Source organism: Dasypus novemcinctus, chromosome 22 (genome assembly GCF_030445035.2).
Source record: "Dasypus novemcinctus isolate mDasNov1 chromosome 22, mDasNov1.1.hap2, whole genome shotgun sequence".
Taxonomy (NCBI): domain Eukaryota; kingdom Metazoa; phylum Chordata; class Mammalia; order Cingulata; family Dasypodidae; genus Dasypus; species Dasypus novemcinctus.
The window spans coordinates 18,585,567-18,590,834 of record NC_080694.1 but is presented as its reverse complement, the minus strand read 5'-3'; the positions used below and the strand labels follow the sequence as shown (position 1 = coordinate 18,590,834).

The window sequence follows — 5,268 nt, the reverse complement described above, 5'->3', positions numbered from 1 at the left end:
ATTACCTTCATGGAATGAAAGGACAATTAAAAGATTATTGATGACATTAAAATAAGCAAATTCAATGAAAAATGCTATAAATGCTATTGTATTATGGATAGAGAATGAAAACTTTAGACTTTGTAAATAAATGGTGTTGAGAAATGGACAATATTTTATAAAAATATGCTAATCAAATTCTGGTTTATTGTGACAGTTTCTCACAAGCCTTTCTCTCCCATCCTCCCTCACATTACAAAGAGCAGATATGAATTAATAACTGAGAACAATCAGATAATGCAAGGGTTGAGAGATATTGAAAAAAGAATACAATATAACCTATTAGTGAATAGGGAATGTTATGGGAGCATAGGTCAAGAATATATGTGGAGTTCTTGAAGCAAAGGAGAATGGGAGAATGGGTGTTCTCACATATTTAAAGTCCTGAGTTAGCAAGTATATTAGTGGGTAAGAATAAAAGTGATATGTACAATTAGGAAGATGAATGAAAAATTCTGCTCATAAATACTCAGGTTCTACATCCATTTTCGTTTCTCACTGGTGTTCAAATTCTTGAATTCTTATCCTGACATTCTTTTCATATATAGAATTCCAGAGAAAATTGGCTATAGCAAAAACAGAAATATATTTCCACATAGCACTGCAAAAGAAAAAAATAGGAAAAACTCCTTAGAGAAATCACCACAGTTATACATTTAAAAATATTAATGAAGATATCAAAAGCTATAGGAAAATGCATAAACGATAATAGCCAAACTATTTGAATAAAATAACTGATCCTAGCAAAAAGATATGCTTAGGGTGGAAAGTGCAAAATTAAAATTGTAAAACAAATACAGTTATTTATATATAATCTTACAGAATATATAAGTGCTGCCACATGAAATAACTGAATAGTTACAATGCAGAAAACATGGTACACAAAGTATAAATAAAAGGTAAGAAAGCTTCTAGAGAGAAAAATATAACTATAAAGTAAAAGAAATTAAACTATCTAAGTTCATGTCACAGACCCAGGGTTCAAAAACTTGTAAAGTTATATGATTTTTATTTAAAATTCTATATTCAACAAAAATAAATAAGGGCAAAATACATTTTGATACATGGAATCTCATAACTTTTACTTCCTAAGCATTATTTCTGAGGCTGAAATAAAATTCCATTTTGACAGCTGTATATGAGATCCCCAAAGATCTTAATATAAATCAAAATGATATATATTAGAGTAAAACAATTTTTTAAAAAGAATGTAATCCCAACCAATCAGTGCTAAAAATACCTAAATAAGTTGATTTAACTTTGCTGCTATTTAGGAAAACCCATATATTCTTGTTTTCATTAAAATTATATAATTTATTTTGTAGTACTTACAAAAATCATACAAGTAATATACAAAACATGCCCATACAATAGTTCAAGAGCAAAAGTATGCAAACTATAAAGGAAAAATACCTTTTCCCTTCATCTCAATTTTGCTTCCTTCCAAAGGAGTAACTGCTGTTAATAACTGAGTATATATCTTTACAGCTTATTACTAATGTATATAATTGGATAATATTCATCCATCTGCCTGATTACCAATCTGTATTTTTAATTTACATGTGTTCACATTGTATATGTAGTTTTGTTTTGTTTATGGAGGTTTTTTTCCCTTTATTGAGAAACTTAATACTTGGGTACTTCAAATAAAACTAATTTCTGGGGGAATAAAATAAAAATTCATGATAGAAAAAAAAAAAGCAACACTGGACAATAGCAGAACCCAGAGAATATATTTGTGTAATTGAAAAACTCCAGGTGCTTCATAATTGACCTTTTGATACAAAATGACCTATTAAATTTGCAATTTGTGATTCTTGGTATTGAAATTCATAGGACAAGGTAAGAAGTCTTCAAACATTAAGCTGAAATCCATGAGGGATTATTTGGCTTTTGAATCGCTCTTTCCTTGTCTAAGAGGTAGCAGTAACAGCGCCCACCTTCTGAGCAGCTTCCTTCTCGGCATGATGAGCCTGTAGAACTGCCACAGATTTATCCACCTTGGGGCAGAGGGACTCGGGGACTTAAGCATGTGCAACAACTCCAAGTTGTCAATCTCCAGCAGTATTCCCATAATCTTTCCAGCCAGGTTCGGATGCATTGTTAGGATGAGTGAGAACAAATGTTCCCCCAGCATCTGCTTCTGTTCCTGGGGCTTGTGGAGGCCAGCATGGAGGTGATTAGGAGCTCATAGCCCTGCACCTGGACTGCAGGCTTTTGGTGCCTACAGAGGATGAATTGCAGGATGAGAGCTGTGGATGCTGGAAGCATTTTCGATGGTGCAACAGCCCAGGGAGCAGCAGTAGCAACTCCAGCACAAGGTGCTAAATTCTGCACAGCTGTAGATACACCTCCAGACTGGCAGCTGTCAGTCAGCCCTTGCTGGACAGCACCAGTCCCACCAAAGCCCATAGCCAAGCAGTCGGGGTGCTCAGATCTGACTCTCTGAGTGGTAGCAGGGAGGCCATGAGAGGCCAGAGCATTACCAGTTGGAGCCAGATGGTGAAGAGTTGGATGAGGCCCAGATTGGTATAAAGCACTTGGCAATCCTAGGAAGCCTTGAGATCTCCCAACTTTCGCAGGGTGGATTAGGCCTCATCTGTGCTGATTGTCTATGTAGTATGGAGTTCTTCCCTGAGCTTGTGGAACTGCCAGCACAAAATAGCCACCAGTTGCAGGCTGAAACTGATTTATGAGAACCATGCCACACAGGGGTGACCCCACGTAGGGGAGCCCCACACGCAAGCAGTGCACCCCATAAGAAGAGCCACCCAGTGTGAAAGAGGTGAGGCCTGCCCAGGAGTGGCACTGCGCATATGGAGCGCTGACACAGTAAGATGATGCAACAAAAATGAGACACAGATTTAGGTGCCACTGACAAGAATAAAAGCGGACATAGAACAACACACAGAGAATGGACACACGGAGCAGACAACTGGGGGGAGGGGTGGGGAAGGGGAGAGAAATTTAAAAAAATAAATCTTAAAAAAAAAGATGACATTGGCAAGGAGTGCTGGCATTCCTGCCACCCACTGCATATACTGTTGGTCAGGTGAGCCTTTCTCTCTTCCTTCCTCTGGGCCAGGGCATCATACAGTGGCTTGGAGCCTACCATGCATCCATTCATCTCAGTCACTGCCTTGGTTGTCTATTCAGGAGATGAGAAGCAGACAAAGTCAAACTCTTTGCTTTTCCCATTCTCCAGCATCACCTTAGCACTGGACATTGAGCCAAAAGGAGAAAATTATTTTCTTAACTTCTCATCAACGGTGTCATCCAAGTTCTTAATATAGACATTTGCCCCCTGATATTGACTTATCCCCCCCTTTCAGCTGCTCAAATTTTCATTTTAACTCAGCCTGTCTTTCAACTGTCTTCTGTGCACAGCCTACATATATGACTTTTCCATTGATTTCTTTTCCATTCATCTCTTCCACAATCTTATTGGCATCCTCATGTTTTTCTTAACTCACAAGGCCAAAGCCTTCGGGTTTCCCACTTGGGACCTTTCATCACCTTGACACTTAGGGTCCTATCAAACTGACTGAATAGCTCTTTAAGACTCTCATCATCCACCTCTTCCCCAAAGTTTTTGATACACACGTTGGTGAATTCCTTCGCTTTAGTTCCAAGCTCATCTTTCCTCTCTTTCCAAGACTTAAATCTGCCCATTGCGGTCATTGAAGAGCATGATGTGCATCTTCTCCAAGGCTTTCTCGGCAGCCTCTTATGATTTCGAAGTGGACCAAGGCATAACCGTTAGAATTGTTCTCATCACACACTACCTTGCAGGACAGAATGTTTCCAAAAGCATAAAAAGTGTCACAAAGTGCCTTATTATCTATGAATTTGTTGAGGTTCTTGCTGAAGACGTTTCCCACACCAGATAGTCTCGAAGAGGAGACCACATGATTTGCATTGGTTTTCCTTTAATCACATCCAAGGCTCCTGGTGTCCAGGGCCCACTCAGCATCAGCCGGCTGCTGGAAGCCGACGTAGGCATGACCCAGGGAACGGCTGGTGACCATGTCACGGGAGACCTGGATGGACAGCTCAGGCACCGTGGGACTGAATTTTTTACACAGTGTGGCCTCGGTGATGTCGAGTGCTTGTCACCCACTACAGGGAACCATGGGGTGGCTGCTGGCTTCAGCGTTCATCTCCCCCCTCCCCACCACCCGAGTCCCGCCAGGAGGATTTCTTAGAGGGATCATGACAGGATACAAGAGGCTCTTCTAGCCCTGAGGTGCACCACGGCTCACAGGTGCTAAGAGTTAAGCTGAGAGAAGCTTGGGAAGGCTCAGATGCACAGGAGTTGGACACAGCTCCTGGGAGATGGCAAAATCTCAGCCAAAAGACTCTCAAAACCAAGAGGGCCCTGGGGGGGACGGGGGTGTAATTTTCGGCTGTCCATATTTGAACCTCCGAAGTTCAAAAAATATGAAAATGAGAATCCCCTTCCAGGTTATACAAACTCTTCAGGAGGCAATCAAATGCTGCCCACAGCAGCCTCAGGATGCACATTTCTCTATAAATATAGGCCTCAGGTTCATGGCGATTTAAAATGACAACAGCCAGGGTAAGAGGGAAATGATATTCACCAGTGCCCACTGGGCAAGCCCCAAATAGGCGCAGAGCACACTGGACTCCGACCCCAGCTCAGGAAAGCAGCGCCAACGCCTGAGGTGCTGGGGGGTGGGGGAGGCGGGGGGTAGCGTGTGGGGCAAGGACACGCCGCGGGGCACGTGGAGGCGAGGGACACAAGGCGGGCAGGTCTGGAGGATGCATGCGCGAGCCTCGAGCTGAGAGGCGCGAAGACAGGGCGCGCAGCCGCGGTTCGCTTTTCAATGGACTGATGGATGCACCCGGAGTGACGCGGTCAAGTGGCCGCCGCTGGGCACAGGCTGGAAGCTTGTCAAAGTGACTTGCCCACGGGTTCTCCAAGGATTCGCTTTTTCTTTTTTTTTTTTCAAGATTTTAAACATTGTCGTGTTTTGTTTTTTTTTAATCTTTGTCTCTTTTTTTCTTCAGGCCCCTGGGCCTGAAAGCGGTAGAGGCAGCAGTGACCCGGTTGTAAGAGAGTTATATGCTGTTTTACTGACTGATTTTTATTTATTAGAGAAATTGTCAGGTTTACAGAAAAATCATGCATAGAATGCAGAGTTCACGTATTCACCCTATTTTTGACCACTTGCATCAGTGTGGTACATTTGTTAAAATTCATGAAAG

At 41.9% G+C, this 5,268-nt stretch overlaps 1 pseudogene; it reads right to left on the bottom strand.

Moving 5' to 3' along the window:
- Positions 1–1,952: 1,952 nt before the first annotated feature.
- LOC101419123 (polyadenylate-binding protein 4-like) lies at positions 1,953–4,199 on the bottom strand (annotated as a pseudogene).
- Positions 4,200–5,268: the final 1,069 nt, after the last annotated feature.